The sequence below is a fragment of the Lepisosteus oculatus genome, chromosome 2 (assembly GCF_040954835.1).
Source record: "Lepisosteus oculatus isolate fLepOcu1 chromosome 2, fLepOcu1.hap2, whole genome shotgun sequence".
Taxonomy (NCBI): domain Eukaryota; kingdom Metazoa; phylum Chordata; class Actinopteri; order Semionotiformes; family Lepisosteidae; genus Lepisosteus; species Lepisosteus oculatus.
The window spans coordinates 28,842,873-28,865,708 of record NC_090697.1 but is presented as its reverse complement, the minus strand read 5'-3'; the positions used below and the strand labels follow the sequence as shown (position 1 = coordinate 28,865,708).

The window sequence follows — 22,836 nt, the reverse complement described above, 5'->3', positions numbered from 1 at the left end:
GTCTTGTCCTACTTGATCTGTCGGCAACCTTCAGAGTATTCTCCTCCTACGGAGACTGAAAGACTATGTTGGACTGCAAGACACAGCTCTGAAATGATTTTCCAACAGGTTGCAGTTTATTTCAACTGGGGAAACAAGATCAGAGATGTCTTCAGTGACTCGTGGTGTTTCCAGGGCTCAGTACTGGGGCCCATTCTGTTCCTCATTTACTGTACATGCTCCCTCTGGGTCAGATATTTGGGGCATCCAGACTCAAAACCTTCTTCTTTAAAAGAGCCTTTACTTAATTGGTTCCATTCTTCACTCCTCTGCTTTTCTTAGTACCACCATCCATGGTCCCCTCTGTATTTGTAATTGTGTTTTATCTTGTATATTGTTTTTTTATTGTTGTTGTCATTCTGTAAAGCGCTTTGAGAAGCCACCTTTAAAGGCGCTATATAAAATAAAGTTTCTTAGTATTATTATTATTATTAACTTTCACAGACATATAATTAATAATTGTATATTAACAACAAACCTGATGTGTCTGCAGCCGTGGAAATTTTAAAGACTTGTCTGGAGATGATCTAGATATGCATGAGCCATAATTTTCTCAAGCGTAATAGTACTAAAACAGAAGCCAGACTGACAGGAACACCTAACCAGATCACCAACACTAGTACCTGTCCCATCGCCGTTAGACACGTTAATCTTCTGTCCTCAGTGGTCCGGAAGATGGATGTGAAGTGATGGCTCTCTCACATTTCCAGATTATATCGTCTGTAACGCTTCACATTTCAATTTGAAAGATATCTCCTGACTTAGGTGTTCTGTTAATGTTGCAGACACTGAAAGGTTAATTCATACCTTGATTTCATCTCAGCTGGACTAGTGTGAGTGGTGACTGTGCTTCTCCGTCTATGCTCCTTGTTTGTGGAATAGCCTCCCATATCATCTCAGACAAGCAGCTTCAACTGAAACCTTTGAAAGAGATCTTAAAACCCTTCTCTGTCAGCCCGTCTAACAGCTTCAAATACAAATATTATAATACTATTATATAATCTAATACTAATACTAGAAACTAATTCCCTATTTATTTCATTTTTATCATTAAGTTATTCTATTTCTATTTTGGCTTTATCATTTATGTGAAGCACATTGAAATTTACTGTGATGATATACCTGTACAGTATGTGCTATATAAATTGAGTGTATTATTAAGGAAAGGAGCCTTTCAGCCACCCAGCTCATTTGGTAATTAGCAGTTAATTAGTCTAAGGATCTCTTCTCCAGCTGTTTGTTCCATGCTCCCTCAACCCTTTGTGTAAAGAATGAAGGATTTCATCCAGCTATTTCGTGGAAGAAGCCAGGGTATTGGCTTCAACAACATGGCTGGGTGCTGGGTAGCTGGTTTGAATAAAGATGAGCCTCCTGTTCTAGAAACCTGTAATCTACGACTCCTTTTGAGAACTGAGCTGTCACGTTATTGGTCTCTGTGTCACATTGCCAGTTCCACTGTGTAGATGGCTTGACATAATTCCTGCTGGTACCACCGCAAATTCACAGGGGCCCAGAAGCCATGGCATCACTACTGTAACCAGGCAATAAAGTCCACTCAGTTAACTTTAGAATCACCAGTGCAAAACAACCCAAAGGACACAAGTAGAAGTACATTTGAAAATGAGATCAATAGGTGTTATGGGAGAGTGGAACCAGCTGCCCAATCATGTTGTTGAAAGCACTACTGACTTCCTTTAATCATTAGATCATTTGGATGAAATGCTTGGATCAATTAGGTGCTAACTACTGTACCAAACAGGCCAGATGGGGCTAAACAGCCTCCTCTCACTTGTAACTACAGCTCACCCATCCCCTGCAGTTCAATCAAAATACATCAAAATAGTGAACATCAGCTAATGGCAAAGCCTAGTCTCAGACTGCTGATGTCTGGACTATAGGGCGGAGCGGTGGCTCTGTGGTTAAGGATCTGCGCCTGTGACCGGAAGGTTGCCGGTTCAAATCCCGCGGCCAGCAGAGGAATCCTACTCCGTTGGGCCCCTGAGCAAGGCCCCTTAACCCTAACTGCTCCAGGGGCGCCGTACAATGGCAGACCCTGCGCTCTGACCCCAAGCTTCTCTCCCTGTCTCTGTGTCTGTGTCTCCATAGAGAAAAGCTGGGGTATGCGAAAAGACACATTCCTAATGCAAGAAATTGTGTAGGGCTAATAAAGAAAACATTATCACATTATTAGAACATTATCACATTATAGGAACCAAGCTGTAGTGTGAATAAGAAACATTTCCTGGCTTATCCACTTTGATGCCCTTATGTCACGTCATTTACCAAACCACTTTATACCATACGGTGTCGCGGGAAGCTGGAGCCTACCTGGCAAGCAACAAGCGCAAGGCAGGGTACACCCTGGGTGGGGCACCAGTCTATCGCAGGGCAAGTGCAAGCCAATCATACATGGGGCCACGGTAAAGGCCGAGGGGGGAAATTTGGACCGGACATCGGGATAACTCCCTAATCTTATCAAGAAACGCCTGGGGAATTTAATGACCACTGAGATAGACCCTGGTTTAACATCGGTTTAACATTTCATCCAAAAGATATCCAAAAGATCCCTATACGGGGGCATTAAGACCCACACAGACCGCAGGGTGAGCGCCCCCTCGCTGGTCTCACTAACACCACTTCCAGCAGCAACCATAGCTTCCCAGGAGGTCTCCCATCCAGGTACTGACCAGGAACAACCTGGTTGAGCTTCAGTGGGCTGCCAGTTGAGAGCTGCAGGGTGCTATAGGCCCCTAGGTGCACATGCACATTATAATCACTATTATAATTATAATTATAATAAGTCTGTGTCTCTATTTAGAAACACTCTTCAAAATGTAACTGAGAATCCTAGGTTTAGCAAATGGAAGTGGTATGACTGAGATAATGCCAGCAGAGTTGCCACAACATCAATCACTGTCTTCCCAAGAGAGGAGAATCATTGTTTTCTAAGATTAGACACACAGCACTGGTGCCTAAAATTCTTTTAGGGACAAAAGATATTTTGCAAAATGATGGCAAGTCTACCTGGTTAAAGCTATTTCTTGTTATTTTTAGTTGTAAAACGTTCAATGCATTATTTTAATCAGAACTACTGTAACTACTGTATGTACTGTAGGCAAATAGTCACCGAGCTCCTTTGATTATAAAACTTTGATTTGAGCTAATATGAGTTCTCTTACCTGAAAATGGCTTTAAATTTCCATGTCATATGAAATGCAAGTGCACAACAGTAATTGTACTCCAGAAATAATTTTACATGTATACAGTATGTGTGATTTTCATGCAACTCAAAGTGCTGTATAATAGTGGAATACTCTGAATTGTACCTCACAAAGTTAGGAAACTAAAAGCTCAACAAACCGACACAGTAAAACCTTGAACAAATCTAAATTCCACTTTTAATTAATTCATTTTGAATTTCCTGAAAAACTCCAAAAAGAATGCATGGGCACATAGCTGCACTTTACATTACACTCCACTGTGAATTTGAGTTCATGCCTACTTGTAGGTTGAAAAATTTGGGGAATATAATTACAGTATAAAAGCATAAAGAGAGAGGTAAAGCAGTTTTGCTACTGCAAATCTACAATAGAGGAGTGCTTGAAAATTCAATGAACCTGTGTGAAGTATGAAGATTTGGTTGCGTTGAGTGTTGACATTAATATTTATAGAGAAGATATACTGTATGTCACAGCTTTAACTCCTCTCCCCTTTTCCGTGAAAATTAAATGCACTCGTGTTAGCAGTAAGCACATCTTGCGGAATAAAAGAGACTTATTTATGGATAAATCTATGGAACAGAAAAACAATCTGATTTATTGATCCACATTGATGCAATAACTAATTTTGTCCATTTTCGATCGGATTTTGAAAATAAATCGGTGAGCCCTCTAAGAGCAATCCAATATGCAGTTATCAGTTTTACTGTAATTCAGTAGGAAGCATTACGTATTGGTTTGAAATGGACACTGTGGCATGAAACTTTCTCAGATTTAACAGCTAGACTGTATACAGTATATGTACTGTATATACGTATAGAGAGAACAAAATAACAAACTGACACACACAGCATCTGTTACAAACGCACAGTCATTACCATAGGTACAGTCTGAATGAAAAGAGGTCTTCCATATTGGTGGTGGTGGAGGGGAGTCCCCATTACCTGTAAAGCACTTTGAGTGGGCTGTCCAGAAAAGCGCTATATAAGTGTAAGCAATTATTATTATTATTATTATTATTATTATTATTATTATTATTATTATTATATGTAAAGTATACAGTCAATATGATTTAATATGTGGAATTCACTCACCTTCTTTTCAAAACTGTAGATGCTAGGTTTTAGAAGACATGAGCCACACAGGAGTGTTGTTTCAGAGCTAGTGGGAACACTATTTATGATGGTAACAACTGCAGAGAAGAACAACTACTGTAGGTACAGTACATTCTTAGTCTCAGAAGAATGCTCTACTCTGACAGTTTAAAGGGAAGGAACCTTTGTAGTCTTGAACAGAGAAGACTGTGAGGAGACTGATACAAGTATTAAGGGACTGTCACGATTATAGTCCCTCCTCCTTAAGGGTGCTCCAGCCCTTTCACTTTAGACTTAATTCTGTGCACCTGATCTGTGCAACCTGGCTCTGTATCTGGTTTCCGCACCGTGTGAGTCCGGGACCTGGAAGCGCCTGGTCCCGTTAAGGTTTTAATCTCTGTTCCCGTTCCCTGTCCACAGGTTCCGACCCGGTTCATGGTTTTAATTCCTTGTTTGGATGGATCACCTGGCTATGGACTTATTTTTGTGTTTTGGATTCTCTCAATGCATTACTTTTGGATTGTTTGCCTCGGCCACACCTCCCCCGTGCACCAGGGCACTTTGGACACGCCCCCCTGTTTTCAGCCCCATATTCCTGCATGACGTTTTCCTAGTGTTTCCCCACTTCTTCGGATTGTGTCGTCCGCAGAGGGTCCGGAAAGAACTGTTCGTTACAGGGACTGTCCTACACTGACAGACTGAAGGAACTGAGTCTCTTTAGTCTTGAATAGAGAGGAATACGAAAGGACCTGATACGAGTATTCAAAATCCTCAAAAACACTGATACTGTCAGCCACGTTCTAAAGACTTTAGAAGGAACAGTGAAATACGAACCAGAAGACGTACATTTAAAACTGAGAACAGGAGACATTTCTTTACACTAAGGGTTGTGGGAGAACACGTTGCCCAGCCATGTTGCCAGCTGTTGTTGCACTAGGTTTACAGGTCCCTTGATTCCTTAGATAAGTGTTAAGCTCTCCCACTCAAGGAGCTGGGCCCCAGTCCCATGAATACAGCAATTGTCAACACCCTTCAAATACCCAGAGCTGTTGTGATCATCCTTCCTCCCACACAGCACTGAGCAGCTTCTTCGTGTTATGTGCAGACTCCACACAGAAGGCACACTAGTCTGGAATTGAACCTGGGACCTCTGCCCAGTAGCTGTGAGGCAGAAACACCAACTAGACTCCAACTGAACTGCCCTGCCCTCATTTCATTTTACTTTATATTAGTAGTTTTAAGTACTTCTGTAGAAATAGGACCTGACCTGACCTGGGACTTTTACTCCTAACCTGACTTGAGTGCATTTTAAACAGGCACCTGCTGTTGAACGCAATATCTCTGGAATAACTGAAGGGGGGTGGGGAGTGAGGGGGATAACATTTGCAGGAATAGCCACCAGGCCTTAATGGAAGCATTGTCTATGATTCCAATGCAATTGGTAATGATAACTCATAAATACCCATTCATGGTAATAACACAGGCTGGCCATGGCTGTGCTCAGACTATAAAACCCTCTGTGACACTGCTGGAATTTGATGCCCTGTGGGGGGTGCAGCTTGTGTGTGTCTTCTTCCTATATTCTCCAGAAACAGGCTTTTTCATCACAACTTATAACTCACCTCAAACCTTCATTGCACCCCTACACTTCCTTAAAATTAAACACCAGTATCGGCATCACAATCAGTCTGTACTGTTAGGTGATTATTGCCTGTCAATATCTGACAAGAAAATTGGTTCTGGAGCTCCCCTAATTCTTTACATTTGACTTAAAGCTGTATTGGCCAGTGTGGGAAGGATTGGAAATAGTTCAATTGAAATTTTTCTTCCTGTGATTGCCAGGGCCTTGGAGGAACAATCACTTTTCTCTCGCCACTTGCTTTCTGATAGTGTTGCTAAACAATACCGCTTTCTCTAGAGCTGAAATTTTTATACACCAATATTCTCACGAGCAGCGGCCTTCAGAGTTGATATTTTCGCAGAGGAGGGAGGACAAGTTTTGGCATTCTTGTGTACAGAGAGGCTGGTGATTGGCTGGACAGCCCAGGGACGTGACAAGATAAACGAACATTTTAGGTTTTTTCTGTGTCTCTTCTGACAGCACGGTGGATTGCTGTAGTGAGAACTGAGCAAGTCCAGAGGACTCTGACATTAAAGTCTTACAACTAACTGCTCGCATGTAGCTCTTCTTTGGGATAGCAGCAATTTTCGCCAAACCTATCTAGAAAATGAACTATATTCCAAAAGGCTTTTGCCCCACTTACCTATATCATGCAGTTTTCTGCCATAGGGCCCCCTTGCACCCTGGGTCCTGCTACGCCCTGTCTGCACTTCAGCACGTCAAAAGCAGCAGGACAGCGCTGAGCTGTGGAAAAAAAAGAAAGAATCCAATACTTCCCTTTTTGCCTTTACTCGCTTGAATCTCACTTTCTGTTGCAAGAATGCAAGAGAAAGACAGAGAACCGTGAAACTGCAAATTTACATATCCTGATGATATGAGGGAATTCATGTGGTGTGCTTAAAACGAAAAGTGGTCTGTAATGACGTTCAATACACAAAGAGACGTGATTACCCCAGTGAAGCCTGGAGCCCTGCTGCTCTGGGGAAGGGGCTCACACAAGGCAGAGGACTTACTGTAAATACCACAGATGAGGCTTTGATGGATTGATCTGTTTTCTTCTTTTGCTTGCCAGATGTCAATGGAAAAAAAAAACTGACATTGAAAAACGGCTTCTCCTCTATCCTCTATCTGCGGATTTTTCACAAATATTTCAACTTGCGTGGCATTTCCAGGATGTCACAGATGTTTGTTTTTTTTTTTAACGAAAGCTGCTGTGCACATACCATATGCATAAACATGCACTGTAGGAGCACAAGCCAGATTACAAAACAAGGGGGTCTATTTACCTTTTGCTGCTATTAAATAGTTAATCTAAGGATCCCATCAAGCTCAAGTTTGTGTTGACAGAAGCCTGGGTTTTCACTTCATGACATGGCTGGGACAGCTTATTCCAGACACTCACAACTCTTTGTGTAAAGAGGTGCCTCCTGTCCTAACTGGAGGGTCTTACCCAGCTATTTCTTGAAAGAAGCCAGAGTATCAGATTGATCTGCATGGCAACATATATAAAGAGAATCACAGAGGAGGTTTCCTTTGCAGACTGTCAGTCAGGACATTAGGAATTGAAATTTGGGTTTAAAGCTACAGCATAACATTCCTGCCTTCCCAGCAGTGGTGTCAGCAGATGGTGAAACAGTAGGAGCTTTTTTCTTCACTGTAATGCCATGCAACCAGCTTGGGTCAGCAGGATGCAAACTAACTTCCTTTTGCATTATTAGAAATCCTCCCTGGTTAATTCAATTTCTCTAACACTGCAGTAGATAACACAAATACTCAACAGTCAGAGAAATTAAGCTCTGGGTCTAGACGCAAAGAACAAGTGAGGGGAGATCAGATTGCTTTTGGACCTGAAAAATTAATTGTGTCCTCCAAATTTCACTTAAAACTGCGCCCAGCTGAGGCTGTGAAACACCATCATTTTTTCATTCTTACAAATTCTTCTGGAGGGAAAAAAAAGTTCATCTGCTGAATAAATTTGCATTTGTGCAACAGAGCAAAAAATAAACCTAATCAAATCACATCACGAGTTCATTCCCTTTTTGCTGGAACTATCATAATCTTCTCACACCTGTGCTGCACTGTGGCTTCGCTCTTCAGCTGCATATCTGTCTGGACAGTCCTACAGTATGTGCTATGTGCTGCTTTGTTACTGTTTATCAGATCCCCACAGCCTGTAAGATGCTTGAATAACTCACGTTGTGTGCTGACTACTGACGGTTCAGTGCTCGGAAACAAAATTTTAGCCTCTATTTATAGTTGCCTCCTTTGGTGTAAATTGTCAGTAGAATATTTTAGAACATCAATAAGCACGACTGGCATCCCCTGAGAGTCTGCTGATAGATCGTGCAAGCATTATGAATACTTGAAGCACTGCTTCAAAATGTCGATTTTAGGTAGTTGCTGGTCACCAGGTTACTGTACAAAAAATATGTTGCTACTTTGAAGTTCAGAGAAGAGCAAACAGATACATTTCTGAACTTAAGGGACTGTCCTACACTGACGGGCTGAAAGAACTGAGTCTCTTTAGTCTTGAACAGAGAAGACTGTGAGGAGACCTGATAGTATTCAGATTCCTCCAAGATATTACTTAAATTAATTCAGTGGATTTCTTCAGAATAAATAGTGAAATACAAACCAGACAACACAAGTAGAAATTCAGTTGGAGTGCATTCAAAACCAGGAACAGAAGGCACTAATTTACACAAGGAGTCGTAGGAGTGTGGAACAAGCCACCCATCCATATGACTGAAGCCGAAGCTTTAGCTTCATTCAAAAATCAGCTGAATGAGATCTTGGTATCAATGAACTACTACATATTAAAGGGGGCAGGTGGGCCAAATGACCTCCTTTTGTTTGTTCTTTAAAAAGCAGAACATCAGACTGGTCACAAACCTCAGTGGATAGTATGATTTCCCTATAGTGCATCTCTTTCTTGCCTTGACCCCCTCGTTAAGAGTATCCAATCAAATTTCTCCCTCACATCTTGAATCTGGAACACACACAAACTCCATACAGACAGACAAACTGGAATCAAACCCAGAGCAGGGATTAACACCACTATTACCTGCTAGCTGTTACTCTTTATTATTATCCAGTTAAGGTTATTCTGAGTGGTTCTGCTTGTCAGCAGTTTGATTTACATGTCAAGCTGATCGACTTGTCTCTAAGCAAAGAGCAAAGTCCACTGAACATCTTGGAATGTAAAAAATGAATGCAGCAGCAATAACTTGCTTAAAATGAGACATATTTTACAACGTCACTGAGAGTTCAACAGTGCAGTGAGCCCATTGAGAGTGCAATTGTCATAACTTGTCTCTAATGTTCTCTATTTAGCACAAAACCAGTAGCACTTATAAGTGTCTCTTTACTACCTCTTTATTAAAGAATACTGTTACAAATAGGGTTACAAAAATTTTGAAAATCATGAATTGACCAAGTGGTTTAGTTAATAAGTAAAATAAATATTCAAAACACCCAACTTGTTAGTGATTTCTCCAGAATATGCCAGAGGGGTTGGTATAATTAGAGACACATGAATTCTTTCGTCTCTGCAACAGCTTTGGTGAAAAGAATAATAATCCAGGCACACAAATGTTTATTAACATTGACAAGACAAACATGACTCTACACACAACAAAACACACAACACATAATTTACTATATTTATAGTATGTAGAAACAAGGCATTTCAGAGACCTAACATCCTAATTATCCAGAAAACCTCAGATTGTTAACAGATATTGAATGCTAAAATAATGCCCACAAAGGCTGCAATAAGAGATAAGTTGCCTTCTAAATAACTGTAATACAACCTGCAGTTAAATTTCTCTCTCTGCAAACCTGAATGCCACAAAATAAATACGAGCCTACCTCCCAATTCTAAAAATGCACCCACAATGTCTCTAACTGAGTTACCATGTACTCCCTTAAAAAACACTGAACAGCATGCTCTGGTTCAAATACAAAGTTCCAGTCAGGTTTTGTCTGGATTAACAAAAAGCAGAGGCTCTTGCCTGGCGCAAGCTTCAAGTCCCAACTCCTCCTGACTCCTCTCTTCAGGTCTTCTTTCTCTCCTCTCTCCTTGCCCTCTTCTCCTCCTTTCTTTTTGTCCTTCCTCTCCCTTTTCTGTGCTCTTAATGTGATCTCATATTGGTATGTTTCTGGACTGCTCATTGACAATCATTAACCCACAACTTAATTACCTTGGTAAACCAAGGTAAATTTGACAGTCTGTGATCAGGGACCCTCCAAATCTCAGCAAACATCCCCTCTGCTTTGAAGCTGGAAGTGTTATACTGCCTGATGATACACCCTTTATCTAAACTCTGAGAGACACTTAGCCATAGAAACTGGGTGACACAGGCAGACCTGGCTGCCCAGAGAGGAGAGGCTGCGCTCCCACTGCCAGCGGGGAGAAATAGAGACAGAGGTGCACTTCCTACTGCACTGTGACAGATACTCTGGGATTAGAGAAACATTCTTCCCGAAATTCAGAAATCTAATCCCAGAGTTCCCACACCTCCCAGAATAACAACGGGTCCCAATCGTACTGGGAGAGGGAGGAGGGAACTATAATATATGCTCTAGCCACCTACAGTATATGTCAATATTTTATAATATGTCTTTGTTGTAAATGTCTGTAATATGTCTGTAGATTTTATTTTCCTTCTATTTTTTGTTTTGTTTAATGTAAATATCCTTACTTTCCTTTGCTTTGGCAATACTGATTGTACCCATCAGTCATGCTAATAAAGCACCTTGAATTGAATTGAATTTCCTAGTCACCTAAAGCTGTAACAATACGTACTGCACTTTGCATTCCTGACTGGAGTCAGAGTAGCCTTGATAAAAAAGGTCTTTCAAAGTTCTTTTTCTTAAATCAACTAAACAATTCAGCCTCCTTGCTAAAGGGCCTCTGGGCCTGTGTGTGACACTCCGGGGTCTTCCTGTCGGGTGGTGAGACGGATACAGTGGCTCTCGGGATTGGAGAGGAGAGCAGGCCAGCACTGGGAGCGAGACACTATAGGAGATGAGCAAGTCAACACCATGAGCTCAGAGAGAGACATTATACAGTACACTCACGGAGTCAAGACCTTGCCTTCAACTGGCTCGTTCCTTACTGATTCTTTTTATCCTTGTGTGCCAGTCACCAAATCAAACAACCAACCAACCAATGGCCCCTTCTCATTTGTAACTTGTGTACCTATCTACAGTATATGTTTATGCACATGTGCAGCTTCATTTAAACACAGACAAGAGGACTAACACACCCTGGAGACAAAGCAAGTTAAAAAATTCGAAAGAGCAGCGGACAGAGGAAAAGCCGTTTGTCACTGTTTGCGTTGACATCTGGCAGGCGAAAGAAAAAAAAGACCAGAGCGCAGGGAATTTGGGCTGAAGCAGTCCCCACTCATCAATTGATCGATCAGTCGATCAGTTAACCACGGAGCGCTTTACAGATTTATATAGCAATTAACAATACAGAAAGAGATGCATTCTTTCTCTCCTCTCTCATTCCTTTCTTCACTCCCTGTAGAATGAACCATCCTCAGCTCCTGTGAGCTCTAAATGGACTTTTCGGTCTTGTATCAATTAGTATCAAATAAGTACCAATCGAAACACAAGGCTGTCTAGTTCAACAACTTTAAAATTGGAAATAATTTTTTCTTAAATTAAATGAGCAGCCTAACAGAAAGAAACATCAGGGTGGAGAGCCTTGTCTGGAGGGATGGTGATTCGGAGCAGATTATACAGTGTGTCACGGTTCTGTCTTCGAGACGGGCTCAGTCAAGCTTTCTGCTCTGTTCTTGGGACGAGCCCTTGCATTCCTGGGGGCAATAATGTAAACGAGCAGATATCTTTGGGAGAACAAAGCAACCTTTTTCAGAGGCGTCTTACTCCTCTAAACAAGCACGCGGTAACAGATAGCAGTCCCAGCGGCCCTCGGCACTGAGGCAGCTTTTATCAGAAGAAAGCAGCGAGCAGCCGTGGTTTCTGTGCAAAGAAAATTGCGGTGATTTAACCACCTGAGAAACATTTTGAGCAAGTCTAATGCTCATGTGCAACACAATCCTACAATCTGACTGAATTACATGCAAATTATATTCTATCATATGCAAAGCATGTTTGCATGAGCAGCTTGACCTTTAAACATTTCTACATACAGTAAAAGTCACATTGGCCATGGATGGGATAAGTCATCCAGCCTAGAACCGGGCGAGTTGTCAGGGGAAATCCTCCTTACTTTCCAACTAGTGCAAAGCAAAACAGCCAAATTGAGGTTATGCTGCCTTTCTGTATGACAGCTGGCTTGTTGGGAGTTTCACTTTTTAGAGTTAATAACTCCTAGAAGGGAATTAGCTGAGACCTATTAGAGAAATGACCGAAGTGGAATTCCAAGAGGGAATTCATTAGAGATTGAGCTGAGGAGTCATGTCTTTGCACAGAGAGTTGCAGGGGTGTGGAACAACGCCGCCCATTCACATGGCGGAAACAGACTGCCCGGGATGCACAGTTAAGAATCTCGGTTCAGTCAGTCTTACATGTCCATAAATGCAGTCAGGACTGATTTCTCTCTTTTCTCTTTTCCTCAGAATATTTTTGTGACAAATGGAGTTTAAGCCTGGTGATCTTGCGTGCTTAAGCGACATTAATAATGCAAAGCTGTCTCTCAGAATTTGAATGCTTTATTATTTAACCGGAAATTCTCTTGAAGCAGCTGATGGCCCTTCTTATTGTGACAAGGCGGGCGCCCCTGGGCATTGTTTTGCAGTGGTCTCCTGCTATTGAATTAAGATCAGTAAGACATGCTGTAGGAATATAACACTCCTAGACCAAAGACCCCCACCCCATGACCCCCACTTGAATGATTAATGAAGGGAGAGTGCTGCTTGCTATTGTTTGCAGGACGGGGGGTGTTAAGCAGGCACAGTGATTTTCTGCTGCATTTGCTTCCCCTGATGGTTTCCTTTGTTATTGCTCCAGACTGAAATACGCAGACCTTGGTGACACGCTCAGTTGCAAGCAGCAATGCATCAAAAAATCATTATCGTCTCTGGGAAAAGTGGAGAAGAGTAACAAAAAAAAATTCTGAGCAAAAAAAAAAAGTTTTAATGGAGGATTTTCGACATGGTTGTGGAAGTCGTGAAAATGGCCCATTTGCTCTGTGTCAGACCGCACAGGGAGCGTTTGCCCATAAAAGTAAGGGAGGAAAAAAACAACCAGAGGTCATCTGACTGCTCTGTGACTGCTGAATCTCCGCTGCACAGAAACACTGTGGTCTGATCCCCTGATGCTCAAGAAGACCAGCCCACCTACAGCACAGACAGCACAAACAATGAAACCCACCGCAGGTGTGCCCCTTTCCTGCTGGCTGAGATATAGCACCTTCTTTGGCGGACCATCTCATGACTGTACACAAGGAACCTTATGGTTCAACTGAAATCAAGGACAGGGGTCGGACCCTGGGGTGGCACTTCCCACCTCAGTTCTGCATTAGTAAGACACACTGAACTGTTAATGTACTTAGTTGTTTACTACGAGGAGACTGGCTACCAGTCCGCTTTCGTATCTTTGCTGTGCACAGATTATTGTAAAGAAGCACTGGCAATGAATAGGATTGCTTTGGTGTAAACAATGACAACAGCTCTCAGACTGTTCCTTGGGAGTGGTGTTGCTGGGGGTGGGAGGAGGGGGGAGGGAGGGGGTGATGGTGGTGGAAGTTTTCCATCTAAATAAAAGTTGATTATTTACAGTTGATTGTATGTGTATTTTTTGTGCATGTTTGTGTGAACAGTAAAATTAAATCTATCTTTCTGAATCTAACCACAGGAGGTACCATTTTATCCGTAATAAGAGAACAGTAGGAACAATTGTTTTTTTTTAAGATATAAGTTGCATGTACCAAGGATACTGGATTATATATTTTGTAAGAGGTACTACACTATGTACTGAGTTGACTGTAGTTCACAAATAAGCAATGTACAGACTCATATTACTCAGTAACATTTAAAAATATTTTTATTTGTTAAACAAATTTAGAAGAGAATATCTTCCCGATTAAATGTGAATTTAAACATGTTTTAATTTTCCAAGAAGCCAAGTAACCAACAAGAATGTTTTTGGACTGTGGGAGGAAACACGAGCACCTGGTGGAAACCAACGCAAACACAGGAAGAATACAAACTTCCCGTAGATAGCACCCAAGGAATTGAACCTAAGGGCAGCTCTTTGAAGCTGGCTCCTAATTTATTAATTGATCAGCCAGCAGCCATTTCACCCTGCAACTCACAACTGGCAACCCACTGAAGCTCAGCAGGTGTGAGCCTGGTCAGTATCTGGATGGGAGACCTCCTGGGCAAAACTAAGGTTGCTGCTGGAAGAGGTGTTAGTGGGGCCAGCAGGGGGCGCTCACCCTGCGGTCCATGTGGGTCCTAATGCCCCAGTATAGTGATGGGGACACTATACTGTAAACAGGCGCCGTCCTTTGGATGAGATGTAAAACCGAGGTCCTGACTCTCTGTGGTCATTAAAAACCCCAGGGCGTTTCTCGAAAAGAGTAGGGGTGTAGATTTCCTGGCCAAATTTCCCATTGGCTCTTACCAATCATGGCCTCCTAATAATCTCCATCTATGAATTGGCTTCATTACTCTGCTCTCCTCCCCACTGATAGCTGACATGTAGCTGACATGTGGTGAGCGTTCTGGCGCACTATGGCTGCCGTCGCATCATCTAGGTGGGGCTGCACATTGGTGGTGGTGATGGAGGGGAGTCCCCATTACCTGTAAAGCGCTTTGAATGGAGTGTCCAGAAAAGCGCTATATAAGTGTAAGCAATTATTATTATTATTATCAGTGATTCCTAACTATACTTGAATCCAGTTCATTAATGCAAATACAAACGAGAGACTTTCTGTAAGTAAGAATTCCATTGTACCAGTACCGGTTACATATGGCAATAAAGTTCAAGTTCAAGTTCAAGTTCAAATCAAAAAGAGAGGTGACCCCAACACCGATCCCTGCTGTACTCCATTAATGATCTCAGCTAAATCTACTGTGTGTTTTCTTTACACCTTTCAGGTTATGGACATGCGTTGTCAAGGATAATTTTAAAATGATATCTAAACAAACATTGAAGTTTTTATTCAGAAAACTGCAGATCAGGAGAAGAGTATATAAAGGTCTCTCCACACTGAACAGCTGTGCAAGGAGGAAACTGTTGAGGGATGTGAAATCAATCGAGCTCAATGTCTGAGATGGAAGAAAATGTCTATGAATCCAAAATAACCTGTTCTCTCCACAAAGCTGGCCAGTTTTATAGTTGCTTGTGTGACGATAAGCGCAGGGTGATGCAGTGGTAAAGGTGATGTATTAAGGTGCAGTCCAAGAGAAATAAAAATGTACTATGCAGTAGCTAATTAAAAAGAAAATTATTATACTGTACTGTATATCTGAAATCATAAGGGTCCAAAATAGAGCTGTGAAGGTGAAAAAACTTTTGGAGACAAAAAAAGATAAAAGCATAAATCAAGCCAAAATAGTTCCAGGTAGAAAATGCAGTCCAGATAAGGCTTAAACTGTCCATCTGGTTATCATAGTCTGAACATACAGTACACAGGGTCCATACAATAGTAATGTACTGTAGCTTGAACTAACCTCTAACTAATTGGCATGTACTAAATTTAGGCAAGCAATAGTTCTTATAGAATTTATAACTAACTGATAAAAGAAATATATGGAACATGCCTAAAAATTACAAAATGCTTTCCTCCTGAAAAGTTCCCCGAGGAATAAACATAGATTTTGCCCTGTTCCTCCCTCCCCAGACAGACATGGCCCTAGACAGTAACCCAGAGCAAGCATCTCGCGTGGACGGGCACGCTCTGCCCTAATAGATGATGGCGTGCAGTTACAGTACACTACAGCCAGAGCAAACAAGGTAACTTCTACAAATCTGAACACACACGAAAAAGAAACACACGGCTATAAGCCAGGTGTAAACAAATCTCCTTTTACAGCATTTAATTCTGAATTTGTGCTCGACATTTTCATTAAAGCTCAATGTTAGACTCGCTTTAGTACCAGGAACAGGTCTAGTAACTTAGTAACAGCTCTAGATATTTGTTTTTTCTGCAATGTAAAGTGAAAAATATTTAAATGTTGATATGTGATGACGGAAAAAATGAGAACCACATCACAACTTGTTCAAACAAGTCAGGCATTTAGGCAATTTAAACATAGTTTTTCTAAACCCAAGCTGATAATATCCAGTAATACTGTTGCAATATTAAGTAGGTCATCTGGCTCTTTAGCTCTAACTTTTTAATTGCTTTCCTTGAAAATAGGCAAAACACCAATTGGTCTGTAGTTTGCTGCCACATCACTCTGCTGAATATGATTTCAGTGGACAGGTGGTAGAGTTTTTTGAAGCTGGACTTGGATGTGTCGGAGAGCAAGGCACGGTTATTGAGCAGGTCAATGAGCATGGCATGTTCTTCAAGTCGATGTCACTGATCTTGGAAAGTCCAGAGAGTGCCTTTGTGGTTTGCTGAGTGCTCTGAGAGTGTTTGGGAACACTTTTGTGCCACTTGGATGAAACAGGCTGGTCTCTTAATGCTAAAATCAATGTCACTGTTCTTGTCTGCTTGGGAACAAATCAGGTCTCGTTCCAGCTGCTTCCCATCATCTCCTGAGATTGCAAGTGGCTGTTCTGTACAGTGAACAATTAGGCCGAACCTACAAAACTGAGCCTACAGCCCACCTGTAGATCTGTCTCCTGAGATGTGGGTGTACTCTGGATTAGTATATCAGGGACTCACCGTGTCACAAGCCAGCACACACTTGAAATGTTTTCCAGGTCTCTCACCAAGAAGTTATAACCCCCCTTAGCTGAGAGTGTTTAATTTCAGAAGCTGTAGTGTAAGATCAGGTCTGATACAGTGCCGTGCAAAATTGCACACAAACAGGGGCCATGCATGTACCATGATTATGTGATATTGTATCTCAAAGTCATTCTCTGTACCTGTACTAATTTATGCTTGCCATAATGATTTCAGATAATGAGCTGGAGTGTAAAAGCTATTTCATGGGAAGGTCATATTGTGTAAAGGCTAATTCATGTTAAACTAATCTCCAGGAAATGTATCATATTCAGATATCAGACACATTAAGCTGAGTCAGTCAAGGTGGTGGAATTTCCTCAGTCTGAAGATCCTGACTCAGTCATCGATCAGTCACTGACAGGCGAGCAGTCAGGGCAGACTATCAGTGAAAGGTCTGCTCAAGGTTTTCAGTTAATGATGAAGGGTTAACGGTGCTCAGGTGTGATTGTGATTGCTCTACAAACATGCAGCAGGCAGAGCTCCTCTTTGGGCTGAGATGCAGAATATTGCACTTCTGCTATTGCCATGTTATCTAACTGTCTTTAGGGAAGAAAGTGGCATTGTTAACAAAGTCCAGAATTAATCCTGTAATATATTCACCTCTCCAATTAACACTTAGCTTAAAAACATTGGAGTGCTGGTGCTCGAGCTCTCCTTGATGTGATTAATCAGTCATTTAGAAGAGATAAACTTCAAGGAAAAAAAGTCAAGAATCAATCGGGACCCAATGTAAATCAGTGAAGATTCAAATACAGTTGAATCTGACATGAACAGATGTCAGACCAGACTACATACTGAGAAGTCATCTTTGAGGCCAAATGAGAGGACATCAGAGCAGTTGTTCCCTGACGTTTCCTAGTCTTTTTTCAGAGCCCTGGATTTTGTATCCCTGATATGGCCCTGTCCCTCTTCCTGTCCTGTGGATGTGTCCTAGCCGAGGGCCCAGTAATCAAGCAGACTCAAGGCAGTACAGAGCTCTTTATTAAAGCACATTGCTCCGGTCAATATATTGTGGGAAAGTGGAACCCTATTGCAACAGCGCCACCATGTCCTGCTGGCAGGGGACCTCAGGGTTAAACCTGGACCTACAGGAGGGTCTAGGTCTCTTAGGATATGAGAATTAGCAGAGGCTACTCTGGCCTGTTGGGTCGTTAATAATTCATCCAATAATCAAATCACTGGCTTCAAAAATATGGCTGTGGAGCTTGTTAGACACTCCCATAATCCTCTGTGTAAAGAGGTGCCTCCTCTTATTAGTTTTAATTGACTTTCATGTTGTTCCCACTTCTGTTCTACAGTTCATGTTTCTCTGTTCCTTCTGAAATTGTCCACTGACTTGAATTTGTCAGTGACTTGGAGGATTGTGAATATGTATACCAGGTCTTCTCTGTTCCAACGAGATTCCATCAGCCAGTCAGGGTGGGACATTCCTGAAAGTCCCAGAATGCACCTGCTTAAATGATCAATTCAAGCGTGGCCATATCATTTTTATAATGGGCTGACCAACACTTTACGAAATATTCTAAATTAATACTGTGAATGTGCGTGGAGCAAGGTCAAAGAGAAATTGTTCGCAAGAACCTCAGACATTACCAAATCCAGGTGCAACGCACTTCTTAATGCTGGAATCTGACATCTACAGTAGGGCATTTCTTAGCTTTTATGTTTGTTATATGACTGATGTGTCATGGAACTGAGCCCCTGTTTTTTTGCAGGACAGAATTAATGAGATTTTCTACACAGACTAATCTAGACCCGAGGGGAAATGCAGAAAGCAGTCACCTTCAGATCCACGCATCCAATCTCGATATCAGACAGACGAGTTATATGGCCAGAAGACTTAGACAAAAAGCATTTCTTCCTCGGCTTTCACAATGTAACAGCTGCTGATGTCTAATTCTGTTCATGTTGTGTTTCTGCTTTCAGACCATGAAGAGAATCTACGTAAAAAAAAAACTTAACAGAGCTAAAGGTACAGTATGTGTTAAACAGATAGTCCCACAATCCAGAAGACAATAATTGCTGTTTTTCACTTTTTTATAATTGTGTAGCAGTGATAGAAGTGGTATTACTACAGTTTTTATAACTGAAGACAGAACGATTGGGGAGCATGGTAGTGCAGTGGTTATCATTACAGCTTCACAGCACTGGGTCCCTGGGTTCAATTACTGAGGTGCTATCTGTGAGAAATCTGTATGTTCTCTACATGTTCACATGGGTTTCTTCTGGATGCTCCGTTTCCTCACACTGTCCAAAGACTTTCTGGTGGGTTCATTAGCTGGAGCTGATGGGATAGGCTCCAGCTCCCCCCACAACCCTGTATTTGATAAACTGGTTAGAAAATGGATGGAAACAGCACCGCTTGCCTTATTAGGTCTGACGACAAAATAAAAAAAAAATAATCACCACTTAATAAAGTTGAGAATCAAGCAAGACCCAATGTAAAATAAATGAAGATTCAAATACTGTACAATTCACTCCAATACGAACAGATGTCAGACTAACAGAGCAGTTGTATCCTGACAAGGGCTATGCATGCCGTTTATAAACCAAACAAAAGCCCAGTTAACATCATATGAGAATCTGAAGTTCTTGACTCCATTGCCAGTAAGACACTAATTAAAGAATTAATCCCCACTTTCGGTAATTGATGAGATCAGTGTTCAGTATAGTGGCAGGGCACCTGTAACTGCAGTCACTTATCATGCCTGCCGCACTCTCACGGATATAAAGATGGCAGCAGTCACACATGTGACACAAGCACACAATATTGAACTTCCTACGGTGCTGTGTCAATGCCTGAAATTGTGCTGGACCAAGATACATTAGCCTTAATTAAGCATTAGCTCTCTGAGAATCTGACATTCCTGGTTACACTCAGCGGTGACATTCTGTCCATGCTCAAGATGCCTTTTTATAAGATTTCACAACTTCATCTATCTTCTTGTGGCATGTACAGTATACATTATGCATGCATCACAAGGTATTTTTTTCTTATACATGCATATCTGCATCCACACTTTTGCCATCGCTGTCGGCTCTTGTGCCAATAGTAATCTAAAGAGAAAGCACAAACTTTTAATAAGAGTAAACCATGTTTTGCAATTCTCTGATGTCTCGCTGAGACAGCTTTCACTGCTGTACAATATCCAAGCATGTCTATAGCCTTCACCCTTGAGCCTAATCTTGACAGCACTCCACTGAATGTCCTGCAGCAGTCTGGGGGGGAAATTAGATTCACACACAAGAAAATCCCGATCTTGCACCTTATTTCAATAAAGAATAGAACAGACGACTTTTTACAAATGAGAGGAGGCCCTTCCCTCCATCTACAACTAGCCATGTTGTTGAAGCTGGCTTCCTATTAGCAAATTGATCCAAGAGACTCACCTACCGTAGCTCTTACTTGTAAGCTTGGCTGCATTTTGAGAAATATTTTTTATTAAAAGCTTTGAATATTTCTGAAAATCTAAATACAGCACATCATCTGCTCTGCGTACATCCATTGCTTTTGTAGCTCGTTAAAAGAATTCTGACAAACTGGTCATGCAATTTAGTTGACTTCTCGAGTCTGTGGTACGAGCCCTGTCTTGTGTGCCTGTAATGTAACAGAAGTCAGAGTTATTGGTCTATAATGTCTTGTCTTCTTGTGGAAGGGCTCTACACTAGCAGCTCTCCAGTCTCTGCTACGCACCCTGTCTTGAGAGACTGAGATTTATAATAAGACAGTTATAATGTGTTTTATATGTCGGAGCTGTTGGTTCTTGATTGCTGTCTTGTGCTTATTCCCTTGCTTGGCTTTGTCTGTACTCTGACTCCTGCTTTGTCTCTCTATGGTGCTCCCAGATCACTTTTGGCTTTGTGTGGGTATGCCTCTGGCTTTGAACTTTACTGAAGCTCGATCACAACTCCCGGATTCACCCTTGTGCTTTGCAACAGTGTCTCCCCAGCTTTGATCCTCGTCTATACGACTAATAATAATAATAATAATAATAATAATAATAATAATAATAATAATAATAATAATAATTGCTTACACTTATATAGAGCTTTTCTGGACACTCCACTCAAAGCGCTTTACAGGTAATGGGGACTCCCCTCCACCACCACCAATGTGCAGCATCCACCTGGATGATGTGACGGCAGCCATAGTGCGCCAGAATGCTCACCACACATCAGCTTTTAGTGGGGAGGAGAGCAGAGTAATGAAGCCAATTCATAGATTTAAAGTTCGATGCCAAGTCTGATATCTGAGTTTGTGTGTTCTCTCCATGCTCATATACTTGCTAAGGACTAAGATATACTTGCTAAGACTAAGGACTTGCACTGTGCTTGCCTGCACCATGCTCTGAGTGCCCTAGATAGCCACAGCAACAGATTTGCTCCATTCCCTCGAGTCTTAGTGATGCTTGCTGTCTGTCTGCAGGCACACCAGCTCAGCCACCTGTCTGTCCAGCAATTGGGCTCTCTATACTGGATCAAGCTCTTTGAGTCCCACTTTAAATACAGAACCATGTCCTTCTGCTGCCTAAGGCTTGGTGCTGATTCTTCCTCAGTGAACACCGGAGTGAAATACTCATTTAGTACATCAGTGCAAGTATATCTTGAACATGAACATGGGGAGAACATACAAACTCAGATATCAGAGTGGGCATCGAACTCAGGACACCAGGACAAAGGTCAACTGGTTTCTGGGCAAATTGGCCCTGGTGTGAGTGTGAGTGTGTGTGTCTGTGTCTGTGTGAGCCCTGTGATGGACTGGTGTCCTGTCTAGGGTGTATCCTGCCTTGTGCCTGTTGCTTATTGGGACAGGCTGGCTTCCTGTGGCTTCCTCTGGCTTCCTCACAACCCTGAAGTGGATAAAGTGAGTTGCAAATGGATGGACAGATAGATACACACCTAATGTTGAAGGGAGGCAACACAGTTGCTTATTATGGTGCATTATAATGCATAAAAATACATTCCACTGCAATTGTAAAGGAAAGAGACAAGAAGCTCCAGTCTACTGAACACAGAAACACCGAACACCTGTGCGTCCTGCTCCATAAACACAGCCAGGAGAATGATTCATCGGAGCACAAGCCGCCTCTATCACTTTCAGTCACAAAACATCGGATCTCTGTGGTTTTGAAACAAGACACAGTGATGCCATGCTCTAATATGGGACAAACTGCATCACTATACAAATTTAAGTCTAAATAAAAAAATAAATATTTTATATAATATTTTGAATAATTTGGAGGCGATCACTATCCATTAAATCACAAAATGATCTCCAAGGAAGTGTAGATAAGAAAAACGCAGGAAATGTGAGGAAAACCCTGTGGATCCTAACCAATTTAATGGCTCAGGAGCAGGGGGGCTATATTGCCTCCTACTGGTGATACACATAAGAAAATTAATACAACAATCATATCAAACTGTTCCTTCAAAGAAACCAAGGTATCAGGTTTTAAATTCATTTCCATGTAGTTTAAACTTGTATTCCCCAGTTTATGTTTTACTGTGGACTTTGTGTCTTTGAGGATTTTTAATACTTGTATCAGGCCCCCTCACAGTCTTCTCTGTTCATGACTAAAGTCACTCAGTTCCTTAAATGTATCTGTTAGCTCTTGAATGACAAATGTGCAAGAGTTTGAAAGAAATAGATAGTTCTGTTCTGTCAGGGTTTCTCCTTTCATGCAGAGCCATGAGAGGAAGAATACTTGATGCCAGTTTCATTCCTTCTTGTTTGAAAACAAGATCTAAACAAAAACCCAAAGACAGTTTCACATTTTGTTACAAATGGACATGTCTTGGGGAGCTTTCAAATTGAAAGAAATAGATTTAAATCATGGAAAGTAAATCACATGAAATCAGAACACGGGAAAGAGAGTGCACCAGTCCAGTTGATTTTTCTGCACAATGGAATTTTAATAGAAGCTGATTTGCTTTTCATTCCCATTTATCATAGTTTGGGCAAAAAAAAATCATATATTTTTAATG

The 22,836-nt window shown here is 41.5% G+C and overlaps 1 protein-coding gene across 1 annotated transcript in view; it reads right to left on the bottom strand.

Moving 5' to 3' along the window:
• Positions 1-22,836, bottom strand: part of LOC102685582 (leucine-rich repeat and fibronectin type-III domain-containing protein 2-like) — a 160,887-nt gene that overhangs the window by 28,169 nt on the left and 109,882 nt on the right. Inside the window, exon 4 of the mRNA XM_006626113.3 lies at positions 6,616-6,716. The gene's annotated coding sequence lies outside the window, so the exon portion shown is untranslated. The remainder of the gene's footprint in view (positions 1-6,615; positions 6,717-22,836) is intronic.